The following is a 23,372-nucleotide window of genomic DNA, read 5'->3' as shown; positions in this document are numbered from 1 at the left end:
CTCAGAGTCTTTCATGTTAACCATTATTTAAATGTTTATTATTATCATCATTAATGTACGTATGTACAAACATGTATTCAAGCATAAATGTATTTGCATGTGTTTATACTATATACATGCATGAATGGGTGCAAATGCCGTATGAGTTTGTATACATGTACAGATGTGTATGTGAATACAACCAAAGACATAGAACACAAAATTGAATCTCCTCTATGCTCTTGTTTCATGTAGAAGAAAGTTATTGTCATGATCTTGCATCCACAATTCTGAAATACACAGAATTTATATTATTATGCTAGACTTTGTGCCTAAGGGATGCTGAATGAACAGCAAATGCAACTAAATTACTCTCCATTTCTGTGTTTTCTGCAAATGAAAGTTCTTTTTCCTAGGCTATAGATCATATAGAACCTTGGACATCTGAATTGTCTACCTTTAAAAATGGAAACAGTGGTGGATGAAATCTGAAATGACTAAGTAAACAAAGGTTCCACCTTTTCAACGTATTGATTTATTAAGCAACATATGCCAATCCATGAGAAATACCAAGGAGCAGGACTCCTCCGCTTGGTACTAGACCTTGAATACAGAGGTGGACTGAATTTTATGCATTAAAAGCATACAATTAACAGGCTATAACAGGAAATAAATCAAGATACAATAATAGGCAGTCTGATTTCTAATTGAAAGAAAGATTAGGGGTTTTCTGATTTGGGAGGGGGATGAGTGAGTTTGAGTATTCAGAGGGGGAGAAGAAAAAGGTACAATTTTTTGACTCCACTCTCCCTTCCCCTAAAGTGTTTGTGTGCCACGAAAAGAACATGGAGACCGTCGCTAATTAATCAGTACAGTGAAAGTTTTCAGATAAGATATAGGGGTTGCTTGAGGTGTATAATTGTGCGAAAACTCCTTGTATCAATCTTTGGACCTCATTGAGTTTCTGGTGAGCACAGCCTAAGTTCTTCACTTAGAGTCTCTGAGAAACAGGACGAGGTCGTCTAGTTTCCCAGTCACAAAATGATTGGTTCTAACAATGCAATGCAATTTTGTTCCAATTTCCACAGCTGAAAGAAATTTTCTCCCAAGACAGAAATTGGAGTAGATCCATAACTAACTAAATAGAAAAGGAATTGAATGAGATCTGTGATTGAATCTCAATATGGAGTCACTTTGGTTCACACAATTATCCCAATAACCTTAAAACTCGTTTTTTTCAGGGATAAGTGACTATAGTGTCTGTTTCTCCTGTGAACTCCATTTCATATCTTGTCAGGAGCATTCCAGGGACAGCTGGAGCCATAGCATAAACAGTGTCATAGACAGTATAATTCTTGAGAGATGTGAACATTTCAAAATACCACAGAGAGCATCTCTAAGATTGTCTTTCTCGACCAACCCTATTCTGCTTACCACAGCAGGTCAGAAATCTAACCCTGTAGTCAATGATCACCCCAAATTTACATTTGTGAAGACGCTTCCACTGAGCAGTGCTACATAGAATCTGTGCACCCACATGAACCACATGACACTCAGTAGACTTGAAAGTCAAATAGGTCTTGTTTTCACACAGCTCAGCAAATATGGCATCCAAATAGCAGCCCTGAATGAAACAAAGATGGCAAATGAAGACCAGGTTACTCTATTTGGAGCTGGGTTCACATGTTTCTGAAGGAGCACCATGAAGTTGGTGTAGATTTTGCCATGAAAACTAAGCTAGTCAATAAGCTTGCATGTCTCTCAAAAGATGCAAACTATAATAAGCTAATGACAATGGCACAGACAGTTGCAGGAAAGTGTCACACCAACCTCATCAGTGAGCATGCTCCTAAAATTTTGAATGCTGAAGAGGATGAATAAAAGTTTGGTGAAGACCTAGAGACCACCATCATCAAGATGCCAAAAGAAGACATGCTTGCAATTCTGGGTGACTTTAATGCTAGCATAGGCATTGTGTTGCTGGTGCTAACTTTGATCTGAAAATTAACACCAAGAAAACACTGGTTCTCCACTAGCCCACATTACACACTATCTGTTATAGTAAGTGGAGATATTCTGAATGCTGTGGATAAATTCACTTACCTTTGCAGCATACTTTCCAGAGATATGTACCTACAACACGAGGGTGATGCAAGTATTTCAGTGTGGCATCAATGTGATATTCACAGTGCCCACAGAGGCCATAAATATTGTGGTGCAATTCTGAATTGGGAAATACCAATAGACTCTCCACATGGAAGACAGAACCAAAACATTGATTCAGACACCAGAAAGTCAAATTCATCATAGTAACAAAAATCTATACACAATAACAATGCAGAGAACAGCACCATCCCCAAGCCTTCCCCCTACTAGGTTTCCCACAAACCAGATCCATTAAACAAATCACAAGCAGGCTACCTTGAACTAAATCACAGACAAGTTCTTTCACTCCCACTAGCCAGTAGCCTGCATTCTTCCTAGCTCTGACTGCCCTCTGACTGCTCTCTCCAAACTTTTTTTCAGCTCTCTACTAGCTCTGCCTCTTTCCGTTCCCCCGGTTCAACAAACTCCTCCCACCACAGGCTCCATGTGACTCAAACTCATGTAACTCAGGCTTTCATGTGACCCAGGCAGATCACACGGTATGATTAATGAATATGAAAGATCCCCCCTTTTAAATTACCATTACATATGACCCCAAGACATTTCATATTCATTACTTAGGTTGGTGGGGCAACTGGTATGAACAGAATTTTAGCAGTGATAATTGTAACAGGAAAATAAGCAAATAAAACAATATCTTAGGCAACTGGTGTCAACAGAATTTTACAACAATATAACAGGTGATGAGGCCTGAAAGGGGGAGGGAGTTTCAGACCTCTGCAAAGATTGGAGTACCAGGGGCAAGTTACCTGGAATGAATTTATGAACTCAAGCATTCTTTAGGTCAAGGTAAATATTCATTGCCCTTTTCAGTGGGCAAGAATTCTTAGGGAACCTGCAATTTGAATGGGGTACAGGTAAAGTTTATATAGGATATTCTATAGTAAAACGTGTCAAATATGCTATCTAGGTGATTTAGGGTTGAATTAGGAGGTGGTAAAGGAGTGGTTAGTTTTTAAAGGAATATGCAGTTTTAGTATCTACTGCGAAGGTGTTTTACTCAGTGTTCATCGGAAAATAGCCCAAATCAGGGATACACGGAGGTGTGGTTTTAGACCTGAAATTTAGAGCTCATGTCAGAGCTGACTAAGAAGTTCTAGGTTGCTCTCCTCAATGTCTTGTTAGACAAGATAAATGTAAGGGAATATATGTGTGTCTAAGTCTGGGATACATATGATTGGTCAGTGAGCAGTAAGTGTTGTTATAAGCCAGTGCAGTCTGTTCAGACAATACACAGCTAGTTCAGACTAATAAATTCTATAGGTAGATATGGCTAGTGTATCAGATAGAGATACAAAGTTTTGCTAGGCCAGACTGTGCTTGGGCTGGGGAGATACTGCCTGGGATAGTGTTCTGAGGCTAGGGAGAAATGTGATTTTTAACGAGAAATGTGATTTTAGAATTGGGGTCCAAGCACAGGCACCCAAATACCCCATAATTTCCCCCTTAAATAAATGGGATGCAAAATCTTTTGGGTTAAGTTCTTGGCTTTTGAAACTTCTGAGAGAGGATGTAGAGCTGTCCCTGCCTGACAGGGTCCAGCCAATTGAGGGTTTGGGTCTATAGCCAGTGTGACTCTGGGTCCAGAGGGTGATGGATCATGGTCTTGGACAGAGGATGGTACCCAGACTGAGTTGTCATCTGCAAGTGGAGAGTATTGAACCTAGAAGACACAAATCTGGCAAAGAAATTAAACAACAAAGGACCAAAAAAGAATAGGAAGAAAACAGCTAGAAGTGGGGTGAGTGTGGGAATACTGTCAAATGTCCACAGACCCTCTCTAGTCAGTTAGTTAGTAACTATCCAGGGACAGGAGGGACTTGGATGACCCCCACTTTGTCCCAAACCTTCTAATCTGCCTTCTATTTTTTGATGCTTTTATTTATTTCTCCAAATCTTTTGAATCCATTATTCAGATTGCTTCGCTTTCTTTTATATTTCTCCCATGAACAAGATAGCTCACAAGTTATAACTCTTCACTAGCATAACTGCATTGCCTTAAACAAAAGAGCTTTCTAACTGGAACCTCACAACTAAATAGATATACATCCTTGTTTTACAAGCTTCTCTACCCTTCTCTGATTATATTCACTCTGGAAGAGAACCTTTAGAAATTAAGTTTTTTATATATAAGTTCAAATACTAATTTTAGCTCTTGCTTAGGCCATGGAATGACTACAAATTCAGATGAAAACAGCAAGATATCTTCTGCTTTATAGATCATGATGTTAATTTAACAGCAATGTATTATCTTGAAAATGAAAATTTAAGGGATTTTTTAAAAAGTATTTCTTTTGTAAATATTTCCTTTTGTTTTAAAAGTTTAAAATTTATCCTGATGTTAGGAGAGTCACTAAACTTTTGTGAAGAAAATTAGTTGAAAACTTTTAAAATGATAGTTCTCTTTTCAAAAATAAAATAGAAATTTTAAATAGAAATTTAATAGAAATAGAAATTTAAAATAGAAATTCATTAAAACTAAGTCATTTTAAAATGTCCTTAAAGTAACATGAATTTCCAAAGTATCATAACAAACTTAATTCCTAGTTACTGCCAGATTCTATATGTCACAAAATGCTTTAGTCAAAAATTTGTTGTAATGGTTGTATTGTAATGTTGTAATGTAATTACTAACAGTAACAGACTGATCACAAGAAAATACTACTGTTTTTAGAAACCCTTTAAACAATGGGAACATCTTAAGGTGAGTCTTAAGTAGTTTACATAAATTTCTGCACATGTTCTAATTCTAGACAAAAATAACATTAGATTTCCCAGTAAGATTACACAAAGAAACTCATATGTTTTTTGATTACTTGCTCTGATCATAGAAATGTGTTATAGAAGGAAAAAAGCAGGGATAGGTGACATACCAAATATGATAGGATAAAACATCCTTGACTCCGTTTGAATTCAGATAAGAGTGAAATTCTGCAGTCATGCAGTATCTGTTTAATGGCCAGACTTAGAAATAATTAGGTTGGAAATATTCTTTTTAATGTAACACAATAGGGAAACTGATTGAGGAGGCTCCCATCATAGATTGAGACTAGAATTGTCCCCTTGGACTTTTCTTTCCAGATGCAAACTCTTAACATTCACTCTGAGTAGCTAGTGGCATTTCTCTCAGATACTCATTTAATGCCAACAACTATACCCAAATTCAAACTCAGAACAAAATTACCTATGGTCACAAATGCCTTTTTACCTAAAACAGCAAGTTTCACTAATCACAGCTTAGAGTCAGATATAGTTATTTTTACTCTCTTGAAATTGCAATAAACAATAAAATTTGACCAGGACTCACATACATAAGGGATTCCATTTAAAATTTTTCATTCTCAAATTTAAAACTTGTTCTTGTGTAAAAAGCCGATTGTTAGAAATCTTTTCTATCTATTTACAACTTCTGAGCAAGTCATATTCATTGTTTAGGATCTACATGACCCAAATAAGTTCTTTTCCTGGGACGGATGATCTTGCCCACACAGATGTTTTCCAAGGGCCTTGACCCTTGGAATAAGGGGAATCAGTGTAGACCTCAGGGAGGGAGTGTCCCTGCCTGCCAATGTGCAGGAGAACTGTTCTGAATGGGCCTAACCAATCTGGATAAAACTTTCACCTAATTCCCTCCTTTCCATACACAGTAATCAATGAATGATTTTAGGTCTTAGCATTACAACAGTAACACCAAATTACTTCGTTAATTTTCATAAGTGATAGCCAAATTGCTTTAAGTGTCTTTAACAGTTAACCTCTTTGATTAACCTCTTTAATAGGCAAAGGTGAAAATGCCTGGTTTTTTAAATGGTAATTATAAAACACTATAAGACACAGTTAGCAAGACTGATAAAGTAACATAATTGGTGTTATACAATTTTTCCAATGTCTTTAGTTTCAACAAAATTTAGTTTAAAAAGTGCTTTGCCTAACACCATTTCTGGCTCACAGTTGTCATTCAGTTTTTACAATATAAGAGAATTTTTTCACAATTTAGAAGCACAATAGTAACACAAAAAACACATTTCAGATGACATAAATTACATTTCCCTACCATCACTTATAAAAAATGTTAATAGAAGACTGGGCTTATTAAATGTGGAAGCTGGTTGGATTGTGATCTCTTACTACCATGGCCCATTCCCTACTCTCCCTACAATTGTAGAGCCTGGTTGTGGGGGAGTCAGTGATTTGAGAAGACAGAGAAAGAAACAACTAAGGATTGGAGAGTGCTAGGAGGTTGTAGAGTCCGGCATCTGAATTAAATGTCTGGAGTCCATTGAGGAGGGGGATTTGGTGGATAAGGAGGATCCCTGAGGAGTCTATGAGCCTCCTGATAGGTGTTGCTCAGTTTTGGTGAACTTGAAGCAGAAGGTCCAGACTGTGGTGGTAAGGGAGCAAAGACTGAGGGGTTTGAGAGGAGAGATTCCTGCGCTTGCCTAGAGGGGTGAGCTTCAGGGTGCCCAGGGACCCAGGGTTATTGTCAGTGGGGCCCCAATATAGCTGTTATGCCTCCCTCCTCCTTCCTTTGACCAGGTGGATAAAGGAAAGTGGAAGCACTCTCTTCCCTTAATCTGATCCTGGTTGTGAGGAGTTAACAGAATACGTTAAAATGTTTTTAGCTGTTCTAAATACTCACTGCAGCTCTAGCTCGGTGGTCATAGTCGGGACTGCAGGGTGAAAGATCTTTTTTTTTTACTTTTATTTTTTATATATTTTTTAATTTTTCATTTTTAACACAGTTCATGTCACATAATACAATTCCAACTTTTGGTCACGTGATATTTCTTTTAAAGTATTTACAGTACAGAACACAAAAGGATTTTTTTTTAACATTAACCAACTGAGACACAAATAATAACTATGCATGCTAACTTCACAAGCCCTTGACCTAATTGTCTCCACAATATTACTAGGAATTAAAGGACCCTAGCTTATTGTTGTTGGTCTAAAGTCCTAAGCCTAATAGCTTAATTTTAGACTTGATCTCGGACGTTCCCCTACCAACAATCTGTGATTTAATAGGTCTGCTATTAAGCTTACAAACCTTTTGACTGTAGGATATTGCCACTAAGAGTAGGGATATTGCAAGGAAACAATATCTTCCTAACTTCAAGTCAGTTCCAGGCAGGAATAGATTGTCAACTTGCATTCAGTGAGGCTTAGAGTCTGCCAGGTGTCAGTGGAGAAACTGAGTCAGGAGAATCCTACCTCAGCCCAGTCTGAACAGCCGCTCTCCCACCCTTCCCATGAGATCACTTTTTTCAGTTCATACCAGTATGTCACAGGCTTACTGACATCATGGATTGGAGGCTTACACTGCCTTTCTTGCTATCCATACCTGGAGTTAGACTCAGAAGAACAGTCACTTAATGGTCTCATAGCATCTTAAAATAGCAAGTTCCAATAACCAGGTTTCAGATATGACTATAATTTCACATGGGCTAAGGAATATCTTTTGAGGCAAGTCTTAAGTGGCTTACATGCCTTTCTGTACCTGTTCTAGTTCCTGCTTAAATAACAATCATAAAATCAAATTTACCATTAAAACCTTAAATTTTCCATCAATGCCAAATTTTTCCCAAAGTTACCTGTCTGTAGGAGATTTAGACTAAAATTCATTTCCCCAAACTAAAAATGTCTCTGATTTAGTCGCAGTAATTCATTCAGTCAATTGTTTTAATACTATTTGCTTTTACCTCACTTTGTAACATGTCCAATTTTTCTCCCCATCTCTCCCCTTCCCACCCCCTAATACCTTGCATTCTGATTACCCCTCCCCTCAATAAGCCCTCCCTTCTATCACACCCTACCCTTCCCTTATCCCCATCTTCTCTCTTTTCTTGTAGGGCAAGATATATTTCTATATCCCATTATTTGTGTTTCTTATTTCCTGGTTATATGCAATAATAATTTTCAACATTCGTTTCTTATACTTTGAATTCCACCTTCTTTCCTTCCCTCCCTCCCTACCCATCCCCACTGAGAAGGCAAGCAATTCAATACAGGCTATATATATGTCTTTTTCTAAAAGACTTCTATAATAATCATGTTGTGTAATACTAACTATATTGCCATCTATCCTACTCTATCCCTCCTTATTTTTTATTCCCTCATTTGACCTTGTCCCTTCCCAAAAGTGTTTATTTCTAGCTATTCCCTTCCCTCATTTGCCCTCCCTTTTATCATTCCCCTCACCCCACTTGTGGTCTCCTTCCCTACTTTCCTGTAGTTTAAGACAGATTTTCATATCAAATTTGGTGAGCATGTTATTCCCTCCTTAAGCTATATGAGGAGAGAGTAGCTTCACTTTCCCCCTCTCCTCTTCTCCCTTTTCACCTCCATTGAATAAGATTTTTCTTTATCTCTTTTATGAGTTATAGTCTGCCCCAATCCATTTCTCCCTTTCTCCTCCCATTATTTTCCTCCCTCACCCCTTAATTTGTATTTTATATCTTTTTTTGTGGATATCATCTCTTCTGATTCAACACAGTCTGCACTCTCTGTCTATGTGTGTGTGTGTGTGTGTGTGTGTGTGTGTGTGTGTGTGTGTGTGTGTGTATAATCCCTGCACCTACCCAAATGCTGAGAAAAGTCTCAAGACTTACAAATATTTTTTTTTCCATGTAGGAATGTAAACAGTTCAGCTTTAGAAAGTCTTTTATGATTATCTTTCCTGTTTACCTTTTCAAGCTTCTCTTGATTCTTGCATTTGAGAGTCAAATTTTCTATACAATTCTGGTCTTATCAACATGAATTCTTGAAAGTCCTTTATATCATTGAATGTCCATTTATGCCCTTGAAGTATTATGCTCAGTTTTGCTGGGTAGGTGATTCTTGGCTTTAATCCCAGTTCCTTTGATTTCTGGAATATCATATTCCAAGCCCTTTGATCCCTTAATGTTGAAGCTGCCAGATCCTGTGTTATCCTGATTATATTTCCACAATACTCGAATTGTTTCTTTCTAGCTGCTTGCAGTATTTTCTCCTTGACCTGAGAACTCTGAAATTTGGCCACAATATTACTAGGAGTTTCTCTTTTCAGGTCTCTTTTAGGAAGTGATCAGTGGATTCTTTCAATATTTATTTTGCCCCCTGGTTCTAGGGTATCAGGACAGTTTTCCTCGATAATTTCATGGAAGATAATATCTAGCCTCTTTTTTTGATCATAGTTTCAGATAGTCCCTAATTTTGAAATTGTCTGTCCTGGATCTATTTTCCAGGTCTCTTGTTTTTCCAATGAGATGTTTCATGTTATCTTCTATTTTTTCAAACTTTTGGTTTTGTTGTCTAACTACTTGGTTTATCTCATAGTCATTCATTTTCCTGAACTCAATTCTCTCTTTCAGAGAACTATTTTATTTAGTGAGATTTTGAACCTTCTCCTTCGTTTGGCTAATTCTGCTTTTTAAAGTCTCCTTCTTCTCTTTGGCTTTTTGGACCTTTTTTTCCAGTTGAATTTGCCTCTTTTTAAAGGTGTTATTTTCCTCAGCATTTTTTGGTTATCCTTTAGCAAGCTGCTAACTTGCTTTACAAGCTCTTCTATTGTCTGAACTCAGCTTAAGTCCACTTTGGATGCCCTGGAGACAGGAGTCCTAATTTCCTGTGACAGTAAGCCTCATTCCTCCTCATCTGAAAAGATAGGAGGAGACACCTGTTCACCAAGAAAGTAACCTTCTATGGTCTTATTTTTTTCCCCTTTTTTGGGCATTTTCCCAGCCAGTTACTTGACTTCTGAATCTTTTGTCAAGAGATTAGACTCAGCTGCTAGGTTCCCCTGGGCTTTGGGTGGGGGCAGGGCCTTCACTCAAGGCTGAGGTTTAGATCAGCTGCTCCCTACTGCCAGAGGCTTTAAGCTGAGCTTCCTGAACAAGGATCCAGGTTGCTTCCTGGCCTCCATAGCTGCCTACAGTCTGCTGCCTCAGCTTCTGCCATCACCTGGGGCTATTTCTGGAGAAACCTCTGTTCCCTCTCGCTCAGCTGGGAAAGCCCTCCCCCCCCCCTCCCCCACTGACCTTTGGAGCTTTCTTTGTCGTTTGTGAGTTTAGGTATCTCGGACCTTCCCTGCTAGGAACTCTGCCCGGAGGTCTGTTCAGATCCTGCTCCTCCCAGTGCTGCATGGCCAGGACCATGTTCTCCTCAGCTCAGCCTTCCATTATATAGACTTTTCCTGTTGCCCTTCCAGGTTACTTTTGGCTGCAGACCTCTTTCCTCTGTTGTTCTGTGGCTTCTGTTGCTCTAGACTTTGTTGAGAGTCTTTTTTACAGGTATTGTGTGGGCTGTGGGGGAAGCACTGGAGTATATGCATCTTTATATTCCACCATCTTAGCTCTGCCCCTAAAAATGTGAAAGATCTTAATGGTTCTAACTTTTACTCAAGTAAACTTCATTTCTGTGTCTACTCCTTAAAAACTTATTTGAAAGAAAGTGCAGTGCTATGAATCTGACAGTCGAAGTGAGGGGGACTTTTGAAAAAGATTCAGTGGCACCTAATCATCTCTTTTTTACTGAAGAGTTCAAAAATCTGTCTCTGAGGTGTTTCTTTTTTAGATCTATGAATTTTTCCAATTTGCCTTAGTATCTGACCTATCTTAAATATCAAATTAAGAGTGACATGTTTCACTTAAAATATGGTAAGAATGCATTTGACTACCTTTTGGTTGTATCTGTTACACAAAATCTTTTCTCTTTCAGGTGAGGCATGAAATGATTAAATGCTAGTCAATTTGTCTCTTTGATATGAAAGTTTCTCTTTTTTCCTTTTTTTTCCCTTGTCTTTCTCTCCACTTCCAAAACCTGGCCTGGGTTAGAAGGTAGAAAGAGAGAGAATTTTACTAATGACTTTCCACAAATTTCCAAATCTTTTATGCTTTCCCTAAACTTTCTACCCATGCTACTCTCTTTCCTACATGCTTATTCTTTTTGGTGTATACATACCTTATTTCTGTCTATTTTTGATCTGACGCTGCCTTTAGCAATCATATAAACTAAACGGTAAAAGACTTGTCTCTCTCTTTCTCTCTTCCATCCATCCATTCCTCTGAAACTACTGTAATCAGAGCTTGGAGGAAAGAGAGAGGGAAAGAGATAACCACATTCCAAAGTCCAGCTGAAGTGGACTGGCTGCATTAACACAGACATTTTCATTCATACAGACACAGACAGAATATATGGAGATAGAACACATACAGACAACGAAAGGAAGAATTCAGAATATCAGAGACGATTGTCAGAAAACCTCTGCACAAATCAGACACTTTTGCTTGGGTCTCCAGTTTATAATGAAGGCCAGGTAAAATGTTCTTTATAGTCTTGGAGACCAAGTTTCCTAGGGTTGAATCTGGGGGTTAGGGGGTTGGCCCATACTTTTGCCTGTAAGTCTTAGAGATGGGTGCAGAAGGGAATGGATACCTATAGAACCTGTAGTCTATCTTGCCTCCTATCATCCTTGAGAGGGAGAGAACCCACACGAATCCCTCACCAGTAGAACCCCAGTAAGAATTCCTAGGTCCTTAAAGCTTGAACCTCAACTACAAGGTGAGGAAGTGGGGAGGGCTTGGAAAACTTAAGGGAAAGGGGAAGAAAGGAGAAGCTTACCTTGATCAGAAGAACGCCTGAGACGTCAGACTGCTCCCCATGTTGGGCACCAGAAATATGATGAAGGCTGGAACAAGGTGGATGAGACCCCTGCAGAGACTGGAGTATCAGGAGCAGGTCACCAGAAATGAATTCATGGACTCAAGCATTCTTAAGGTGAAGGCAAAGATTTATTATGCTTTTCAGTGGGCAAGAGTTCTTAGAGAATCTGCAGTTTGAATGTGGTACAGATAAAATTTATATAGGATATTCTATAGTAAAACATGTGCCAAATATGCAATCTAGGTGATTCAGCATAGGATTAAGGAGAAGTTATGGAGTAGTTAATTCTTAAAGGGACCTGCACTTTTAGTATCTACTGCGAAGGTATTTTACCCAGAGTTCATCAGGAAATAGCCCAAAGCAGGGCTACTTGGAGGTGTGGTTTTAGGCCTGCAACATCACTAAGACAGCTAAAGGAAAGGACTGACTAAGGAATACTAGGCTTCTCTCCTCAGTATCTTGGTAGACAAGATAAATGTAAGGGAGTATACGTATGTTTAAGTTTAGGATACATATGATTGGTCAGTGAGTAGTAAATGTTGTTTTGACCCAGTACAAAGCCTATTCAGTCAGTACACAGCTGGTTCAGAGTAATAAATTCTATAGGTGCAGCTGGCTACTGCAGCAGGAAGGGAGATAACCATTTTTGCTGGGGCAGGCTGTGCTTGGGCTGGGGAGAAACTGCCTGGGATAGTGTTTTGAGGCTAGGGAGAAATGTGATTTTTAAAGAGAAAGGTGATTTTAGAATTGGGGTCTAAGCACAGGCACCCAAGCACCCCATCACAGGTATCACACAAAGTAAGCACATAAAACAGTATCTTATGGTGGGGCTTAAGCACAAGCACCCATTTCCCCCTGGAACAAATAGGGCCCAAATAGGGGTAAAAGCAAAGATCTCCTCTTCCTTAGCTATTTCCTGCTGAGATTAGATATAGAGCTGTCCTTACCCAAAGAGGTCCCAATTGAGAGGTCAGTTCTTTAGCTGCCATGTAGAGTTTGGTAGATCCCAGGTCCAGGGATGACACATCACATTGTGCAGAGGGTGGCATCTGGCTTAAATGATCAGGCATCTGCAGGTTGAAGGTATTGATCCTGCAGAAAGCAAATCTGACAAATAAGGTGAACAGACAAAAAGCCAAAAAGAAATCAGGAGAAAATCACCAGAAGCAGGGTAGGTATAAGGTCAGCTGTGGTTCTGGAGTCCATGAACCTACCATCATAGCCTCATTCATTGTTGTTTACTGTTTTCTAATTTGCAGTTTTGGGGTCATCTTTCTGGTTAGAGTTATAATTTCTTTAATATGACCTGGGGCCTGGCCATCCTCCAATTTTCCATGCAAGTGTGATGAACTTGGATACAGTGTTCCAGGATGATCTGCAAGGGCAGTTCTCATTTCCCTGCTCAGATACTAATCAAACCCCCTTTCTAAGTATATCCTATATAGTTCATTCATTGTAATGCAATCTATTCTTCCAAAACCCTCCCCTGCTCTGAATAGAGCAGTAAACAATTCTTTTCATCAGTCTGTGTCTGTGTATGTGTTCATCCTTCGTTGCTGAAGAAGGCCATGCCATCAGAGAAATAATGACATGACTTGCACTTGACTTTGTTTTGAATGAGGGAGGGAGGTGCAGGTCACCAGCCTCACTTCTTCTCCAGAGCCATCTGAATCCAGTGACCAGATATTTATCAGGATGGCTAGAGACCACCCAGGATGAGGCAATTGGGGTTAAGTAACTTGCCCAAGGTCACAGAGCTAGAGAGTGTCAAGTGTCGGAAGTGAGATTTGAACTCAAGTCCACCTGACTCCTGTATTGGTTTTCTATCCACTGAACCACCTAGCTTCCCTCTTTTCAGTCTATTCTGATTTTGAATCTACTGGCTATTTACTCCTCTTTCTGGAGGAAATTTATCTTTTTCAGTAATTCTTACCATTCAAGATACTAATGATCTTCCCATCCTTTAGGTGAACTGATTCAAAATATCTGTGACTTTTTACTAAGTAAAATCCTCAATTACTCCCACCCCCCCAAACATTGTGAGGGCCCCTTGATTCTCTTGCTTCCTTCTTAGTGCTAGAAGAACCTCAGCCCCCTCATTTGTTTCATTCTACTCTCACACAACCTTCTGGCCTGTGTTTAGGCTGAATCAAGCCCAGCCTGTGCAAGGGCTGCATTTACTTTTCTATTGTTAACTTTTCACCTCCTGTAAGCCAAACCAACAACACTTTTTTTTCCTACCACCTGAGACCCTCCAGTTTGCTTTACTAAAGTACTGTTTGAGTGCTGCAGCATAAAAAGCCTCTCATGCAAGCCAATCAACTCCCTTTCCATCCATTTCTCTACTTTTACATATAATTTGATAGCTTGCTGACAAGGCCCATACTCTTCTACATACCACTGCCATCTTCTTCCCTGGTTCTCTTGGAATTCCCTGCAGACCTCTTTCTAATTCTCTGGGTTCTCCCTTCTGTAGATTTGGTTTCCAGTTTTCACAAAGCCCTGTGCCTTTAGCCCATAGTCTTGCCTAGGAGGAATAAGGCAAACCCTCCCATCCAGGGATATCCTTTTATTCCTTTGTCTCCTCTGCCTTTCTATTGCCTAATAAAGGTCTGATATTTCACTATCCCATCCCTGTTGCCATTTGTGGCACCAATGTAATATTCACAGAGCCCACAGTTGCCATGAATATTGTAGCACAAATGAATCACAGAATATAACAGACTTTCCACATGGAAGACAGAACCAATGCATTTATTCAGACACCAGAAAGCCAAATCCATCATAGTAGCAAAATTCTATACACAATAACAATGCAAAGAACAGCACTATCTCCAAGGCTTAGCTTAGCTGAATACCTGAGATTAACGCAAAACATGCATGCAGGTCCAATTACAAAATTATTATTGAATACAATCAGTTATATTGTAGAATCAATACATTAGATATCAACAGAGATGAAATCAGAGGAAATATTAACTTAATCTGGTCACAATAGATAGATATTGAAAAATTCCTAAATTCTCATACTCATATGTAGTATGTATACATATATGTCAATGTATATTTAACATATATATACACCATATATTAAGAAATAAATACACTTCTAAAACTATCTTTATATCATATGTATATAAGAAGAATTACATACATTTGTAAATCTATCTTTATAGGCATTTATTTATACTATATAAACACCTTTATCTTCTCTCTGTCAGAAGCTGGATAGCATGATTCTTGCTAACCCATGATATAAGGCTGAAATTATAACACTCTAAAGGGTGAGTCCAAGAGAAATTGAACATTTAAGAGCAAAGTAAAATTATTATGCTAATAATAATTATTATTAATAATAAAAATATCTTGTTAGTTTTTTCAATTTTTTTTGAATAAGGTCTTTTTGGCCTCAAAAAGACCCTTGCAAAGACATTACAAAAAATATTAATATCTCAGTTATACAGATGAGAAAACTGAGACTTAGGCGAATTCAAGACTTTAGAAATATTTGGGCTTACTAAATGACAGTGACAGGATTAGATCTCAAGCATCCCTGTTTCTAAGTTTAGTACCTTATAATCTACACCTTATTTCCTCACAAAATAGTTGGACAATTTTTCAATTTAGAGAATGCAAGATGAGGGGGAGGAATGTTGCCCAAACAACACGAGTGCTATATGGTGTAATGAAAATATGTCAAACATACTGCTGTTAGGAGACACCTTGTTTTCCAGGCCTAGTAAGTAGTCTGTGTGCCCTCAGTTTTGCCTAACAATAATCTCTTGTGCTCACCCTCTGGATGATTTCAGCCCCAGCAAAACCTCAAAATTGGGGTTTATGCTTTCCCTGTTTCTCAGGGGATTCTAATCTGAGAACTGGCACTGCAGCCGACATCCTGTAGTAGGAACTGATTAATCACATTGCCTCACAGTCTGAACAATTCCTGTGCTTGTAAATGCTAAGTGGATTGAATCAGGTGCTGCATTCCTCTTCCTGTGGTCCTGTACCCTGATGAATGGTCACAAGGCTCAAAGAGCCTTAAGACTTGAGATAATCACAAACCTCAACAATTCTAATAACTTGGGGACTCTTCCCAAAGAGCTAAGAATACCTATATTGTCCCCAAAATGCCTGTTCTCATGGGCCTACCACAGAAACTGTTTACTCAAGACTTAAGAATGGCTATGTTGGGTCTTGCTTTTTTGTGTTTTTTTGTTTAAAAATCCTGCCTCTGCCACAAACAAGTCAGCACTCCTTCTCAGAAGTACTTTGCTTCCAAGTCCATTTTCCTCAGTCTGAAATGAAACTGCTGTTTGATCCCTGACTCATCTGCTTCTGGCCTGCTTGTTCAGTTCTGCCCATCCACAGGTGGGAGACTGGTCTCATCTGGACTACATTTAAAATTCTCTTGTCACTGCCAAATGTCCACACTGTTGTCCATGACACTCATGAGTGTGATTTATACTGGATTAAAATGTATTTAAGATACATTTAACAAAATTAATAAAAAAGAATACAATAAAATATGCAAAATATTTTTGTCTTAGTCATTTCAGAAGTTTCTATCTCTTCATGACTCCACTTGAGTTTTTGTGGGAAAGATACTAGAATGGTTTTCATTGAATTCTTCAGTGTATCCATTTTGTAGGCAACCAAAGGTTAAATGACTTGCCAGGATCACACAACTAGTAAGTATTTGAGGCTGGATTTGAATTCTGCTCTTTCTGACCCCAGGCCTAGTACTCTATCCACCTAGCCATGAGGTGCCTCTAAAATACAGATAATATTATATCTTACAACAAAATCATGCAACTTACAGATATTATTATATATGATTGTATTGATAACTCATTTTTGCTAATTGTTAATGTAATTTTGCTTCTTAATGGGAAGATCCTTGCCATCTATTAACAGGGCCATGTGGCCTACTTAAGGCACATGGAAGCCTGCATCATATAAGTCTAAGTCACATGCAGGAAGGTGTGGAGCAGGAAGGATGGAACAGGAAGAGGCAGAGGTAGAACAGAGATGAGAGTAAGGTAGTCAGAGAGCAATCAGAACTGGGAAGGACACAGGCAAGTAGGCAGCTGGCTAGTGTGAGTGAGAGAACTTGTTTGTGATGTTGTTTAGGGGAGCCTGTTTGTGGGAAGTCTTGATAATATAGACTTCTTGCTTACTATGATGGATTTCTTTCAAACTGTGATAGATTCAGCTTTCTAATGTTTGAATAAATGCTTTGGTTCTGTCCTCCATGTGGAGAGTCTGTTGTATATTGTGATTTAGATTTGGGCCAGCATATTTATAGCTAGCGCAGGTACTGTTGAATAATTCCTTGGCACTATAGTGGTTCAGTGGCCTTTGTTTCTATTTGAGTTTTGCATCATTGGTTTAATGAAAGGAAAAATAGTTCTGAAATCAGGGGACATGAGTTTAAGAAATAACTATGTCATCAAACAGTGTCATCAAAAGCAGGACATGTGATGTCTAAATAATCATACTGTATTTTAAAAAAACTTTAAACTTTAATTAATTTATATGTTTTCAGTTTTCAATAATCACTTCCATAAGTCTTAAATTTTCTCCCCTTCCATCTCCCTCCCTCCTTGAGGGGACATGCAATCTTATATAGATTCTACACATACATTCTTATTAAAGACATTTTCACATTAGTCATGTGTAGTGGGCAACCTGCATCCCCATACAGCTCAGTGATGTGGTGAAGAAGAAAGACATGGGAGGTGGGAGAAGATAGGCCAACTCCCTTTATTGATCTGAGGGTCAGGGTATATAAAGAGAGAAACTACAAGTCTATGTGACATTCTGCTCATCTCCTATCCTTTTGATTTGATCAGTCTTGTCTTAAAGACTGTTAGCCTAGAGGGCATCTATTTTACATATCCCTTGTTTTCTGTAGTTCTCTTGTTTGTCTCACAGAGACAGCAACATCCTGGGGGTATGGAGAGCCATTCTGGATGATAGTGAGCACAGTCTCAAAGAACAGTTTCCCCGAAGGTCTATCCTGATCTTGTCAACCGCACTCCACCCTGGCCCTCAACAGTCATGTTGCATAGAAGGATTAAAATGAATGAGAGCAATCCTGTGAAAAACCAAACCAAAACCAAAACATAGCACAAGAGAAAATAGTCTGCTTCATTCTGTATTCCAATTCCACTGTTCTTTCTCTGGATGTGGATGGCATTTTGCCTCAAGAGTCCTTTGGGAATGCATTAGATACTTTCATTGCTGTGAGGGCTTAGTCTATCAGAAGCAATCCTTGAACACTGTGGTTGTTACTGTGTATAATGTTCTCCTGGATCTGCTCATTTGACTCAGCATGAGTTTATATGTTTTTCCAGGTTTTTCTGAAGTCCAACTACTTGTCCTTTCTTTTCGCACAATAACATTTCATTACATTCATATACCACAACTTATTCAGCAATTCCCCAGTTGATGGGCATTCCCTTGATTTCCAGTTCTTGGCCACCACAAAAAGAGCTGCTATAAATATTTTTGTACATGTGGAATCTTTTCTCATTTTTATGATCTCTTTGGGATACAGCCCTAGAAGCAATATTGCTGAGTCAAAGGATATGCACATTTTTGTAACCCTTTGGGCATAGTTCCAAATTGATCCCCAGAATGGTTGGATCTGCTCACAGTTCCACCAACAATAAATTAGTAAGAACACTATTTTAAAAGAGGAAAGAGTTTGAATGTATGATCACAGAGGTCCTTTCTAACCCTAAGTTCTAAAATCCTTAGATTCCACTGTTCTCATCCCTCTCTCAGCAGCTTTTATTTGTCATAGTGTTAGGTTGCAATGCTGGAATGGGTATGGTTGAGGACAGTGTGGCAAAGGAGACAATGTCTCCTTGGCCACAGAGCATACCAGTATTTGAGAACTTGGGAGTCAGAGAAGATCAGTACAAAAGGGCTGATGGCTGGGAAGCATGCTGCTAGGAACCAGGACTCATGGTTGTCCATTTTATAGTGGTACAATGACAAGCTAGAGTTAATGGAATAAAAGGATGCATATGTACTCACAAGTAGGAGGATAGCCTTGGTGGCTTTTTTCTCAGGGAAAGTTCTGGAACAGAGATGAGGACTGTGAATATGCTTCACTTGTTGATGATGTCTGTATAGGAGTATCACTAAGTAGGTACTGGAACAGATCATGAATCCCACACACATAACATCAGGCATAAAAAAGACAATTGCAAAATGTTCACCACTAAGAGAGGCAGGAGTTGAAGTTGAACAATATCCCAGATTGTGAATCCTTGTAGTATTAGTCAGATAGCTTGAGTTATGCATAGTTCCAAGCAAAGTGAAATTTATCGCAGGTGAAAGTACCAACAGAGGAAGCAGGAGGGGCAATGCACTTTGGGGCTTGGATTTTGAGTTCTGTCCACCTGTAGTTGCTAGGACTGATGGTGATGACCTGAAAACCACTCAAGAGGCAGGTGGCACTGAGGCAAACATTGTGAACCACATTATAGAAATAAATTGTAAATTTACACCCAGTGAGATCCAAGAAATTTTTGAAGCCCAAACAGACTATTATCCAAGGGATTCCTTTGGAGAGTAGCACTTTTGAGTTGGCCAAGGCTAAATGGGCAAAAAGGCATTGTATGGGCCTCAGCCTTTGGCCAGTGATGATAGTGAAGGTGTATAGGCCCAGGAGGAAGCAATTTCCAAGAATGCCAACTCCCATTTGTGCCAGACCTAGAGGCCTGTATTGGGCTACCCGAGTCTTTCTTACCTGTCCCAGGTCTTCGGTTGGCCAAACCGGATAAACGTATGAGAGAAAGGAAGTTCCAGAGTCAAACAGGGGTTGAGCTTTATTTCAGGGTTTCGGTTACAAGTGGAGGGGAGTCTTCCTTAGGAGGAAGAGGGGGAGATTTCCTAAGGAGGCTAAGCTTAAGGGATTGGAAGTAGAAGTACAAGTGGGGAGAGAGGGGGAGGGGAGAGAGGAAAGAAAAGAAGCAGAGCCCTACTATCCTCTTTGGCTCCACACGTGCTAAGAGAGAGCTTTCTGGCTTCCTCAATCCTACTTAATCTTCAGCCACACAGTTTGCATCTCAATACCGTGCTGTTAGGTAACTAGGTGTGCTCCAATCCGGGACGACCTCGAGGGCAGGGAGACTCCACCCATCACGTATCTCCCGGGGAGAGGCGGAAATACCTGAGCTAGCCGAGCTAGCTCAGTCTGACCTTCTCAAACCCCCGCTGTTCATGGAGGGCCTCGTAAGACTCTAAGATTTAGAAGTCCCACTTTTACCCGCCCGAGACCATCCACACGGAATTGAGCTTCCAATCCCAACACATTTGAATAAGGAAGAGAATGCCCAATGCCAGGTAAGAAAGTATCATTTCCTCCAAGACTTAGGAAGAAGAATTGTGGCTAGTGCTAAAAATCCTAGGAGAAAATGAAAGATTTGTTAAATTTCTGAAGGATCTTATCCAAGAGAATTGGGCTCCATTTGGGGAACACTGGGATAGCCTGTGTGTTGGGTTGGATTTTGATATAATTCAGCTGGAGGGGAATGAGGACCACTACCAAATAAAATCTCTTTTAAAAAGGAAATGTTCTTATCTGCTCACAAAATATTATCAGGTGATTAATTTTAACTAAATTCCAAAGTAATCAATAATCCATTAATCTTATAATGCTTTTGTAAATTTGTATATTGATGTAAAATAATACCATAGTTCTATGCCAAAAGACAAATATAAAAATCCAATTAGTTAGTCAATAAGTATCTATTATGAGCAAATTGTATGCCAAGTAATGTCTAAGCTTCTTGGGACCCCAGTGAAAGATATAATTCTGACCTTCAATTAAGTTAAGGTCTTTCAGAATATGACAATATAGGGAAGTAGAGCCAAGATGATAGAGTGAAAGCAGGGACTCACCTTTCCTTCAAATCCCTCCAAATGCCTTTAAATAATGCCTCCAAACAAATTCTAGAGCAGCAGATCTCACAAAAAAGAGTGAAACAATTTTTCAGGCCAAGATAACTTAGAAGGTCGGCAGGAAAGATCTGTTGCACCAGGGTGAGAGAGGAGCCCAGTCCAGCACAGGCTACACCAGCTATCACAAAATAGACCGTAGCAAACCAGGAGCAGGCCTTGGGGCAACTGAGTCAGTCACAGTGGCTCCTTTCAGACCTCTCAGCTCTCAAATGGCAAGGGGATCAAACTATGTGTTAGAAGGAGATTCACAGAGGTCCCTTGTCTGACATCAGGGCCAAGACTCTGTTCCATTGCATATACCTGAGTCTGGATCACAGACATGGGTCTCAGTCCCAATGCAAAGAGGAGCACTACTACAGCCAAGAGTGTGGCCACAGGGCAGCAGGGGCCATGGTTACAGTTCTGGGGTTGAAAAATATTCTTATGGTTGTTCACAAACCAGTGCACAGCATGGGAAAGTAGTAAACACACCTCTCTCTATATCATACCACCGTGAAAGAGCCAAAAACTTTTACCCATCCCCAAAATTACCTCTAAAAATAGCTGCACAAGAATACATGAATGTATCAAAAGTAATATAAATGAGAATTATGGCACTATGCACAGTATCTGTCTCTTTCTAAAACAGAAGCAGAAAGGCAGAAGTTAGGCCAGTCATAATAAAAACAAATGGTGCAACAGCGACAATAACAATAAACAACACTTCTATGAGCTCATCTTTAAACAGTGCCTGCCATTTGTCAGTCACTGTGCTAAATGATTCCCTAATATTATCTCAGAAGGCTCTGAGCAAATACATCACTTATACAAATAGACTATTCTATTATTTCTGTACATAATTACTTTAACATTGTTCTTTTCATACTGATGTAGAAGTAACTTTGAGTTTTCCTTGTCTTTGTGAGTGGAAAATGTGTTCTATTATATTTGACCACTCTGGAAATCTTCAGTAGATTCCTAGACATAGAATGAATGCTTTCTTTGGTCATGGCAACCAATAAAATACAGAAAATACACACTATCCCTCCTCATTGTCCAATAACTTGCTTCTTTGGTGACAAGAATGTAAGGGACAGGAGGGCTACATGTGTTAACAATTATGAAGGTTTGAGACAACCTGCAACCATCAACTCCCATCTTGTTACTCTAAGTGTATCATGCTTATTCAGTTCCCAGAATCGGGTTGTATCAATGGATTGTATCAATCTTGACATCCATGCTATAAATGGTTTAGAAGACAAAAAGGAAATTGGAGCTAGATGAAATCTTGGGTCTCAAGGTTTCCATGAATATATGTAGTAGGGGACAAGGTGTGTCCATGGACAGGAAACATCACATCATAGGCATGTTATCATCTTGCATTGCATTACTCACAGTATGCATTAACAGTAATATCATAAATAGTTGGAGTCTTATTACAGAGGTTAGTAAAAAATAGGAGGAGAGATAAGGAATGATACCTAGAGGAAGGAATTGATGAGTGAGGTTTTGCTATTGTTACTGTTGTTGTATTATCAATGTTTTTTGTTTGTTTGATTGTTTTCATATAGGATATGAGGACATGTTTATAGACACTAGGGGAACAGCCAGAATATGAAGAAAAATTGAACATAAGTAAGAGAATGGGGAAGATAGAGGGGACTATTTATGAATGTAGAGGGCCTTCCTCTTAATATGAGCTGAATAAAGGAGGAGGTAAAAATGGTAGCCATTCGAGTGGATTGAGATTAGAAAGCGAAGGTAAGAAAAAGCTCTTGGATATTGGTCTCTTTTTCAATAAAAAAAGATGCAAAATTCTCATCTGAAAGAGGAGGAGGAGAGCTATGGGATGTTTGAGGTGTCATGACAAGTTTTACAAATACCACTGTAGTGAGTGGGAAAGTTAGTCAACTAGAAAACTGCGAAAGGATTGTCCTGCTACAGTAAGGACTGAATTAAGATTACATAATTCAAATGAGGTAGGAGCTAAAACTAAGTAATATTCCCTGATTTAGTTCAGTTTCTTTATTTTTGAAGAATGGAAAATGAGATTGAAAAAGGTTAAGTGAGTTGTACAAGAACATGTAGAGAATAAGGAGCAGATTTATAAATTGGCAAACATAAAAATTCACCCAAAACCAGAATAAAGAATTAAAATGAGAAATAAATTTACATTTTGGGAGAAAATAAACAACCAAAAATAATTCTGAAAAAATGAATAATAATAATTATTATAGCTAACCTTTATATAGTACTTACTATATACTGAACACTTTAAAATAATTTTCTCATATCATCTGTTCAAATATTATCTCATATCACAAGAACCCTGGTGGTGTTAAAGATGAGGAAACTGAGGCAATTATGTTAAATGATTTTCTCAGTTACACTGCTAGGAAGAAAGTGCCTGAGGCTGGATTTGAACTCAGGTCTTCCTGACTCCAGGCCCAGCTCTCTAATCCACCATGCTACCTAGCTGTCGAAGTTTAACTTAATGATGAAAAAAATTAGAAATATATCAAACGAAACTTAACCCTATTTACAGCAATTGTTGTACGCAACTTTTAGCTGTAAATAAATTATCGTTCCAGGAAGACAGAAGAGCCTAAATATAGTACTTGTCATTAAATGAT

At 38.9% G+C, this 23,372-nt stretch overlaps 1 pseudogene; it reads right to left on the bottom strand.

Moving 5' to 3' along the window:
- Positions 1–12,615: 12,615 nt before the first annotated feature.
- Positions 12,616–19,501, bottom strand: LOC140507313 (vomeronasal type-1 receptor 1-like; annotated as a pseudogene).
- Between the last annotated feature and the right edge of the window lie 3,871 nt (positions 19,502–23,372).

The sequence above is a fragment of the Notamacropus eugenii genome, chromosome 5 (genome assembly GCF_028372415.1).
Source record: "Notamacropus eugenii isolate mMacEug1 chromosome 5, mMacEug1.pri_v2, whole genome shotgun sequence".
Lineage (NCBI taxonomy): Eukaryota > Metazoa > Chordata > Mammalia > Diprotodontia > Macropodidae > Notamacropus > Notamacropus eugenii.
The sequence above is the reverse complement of the archived record's forward strand: the minus strand, read 5'-3'. Positions and strand labels throughout refer to the sequence as shown.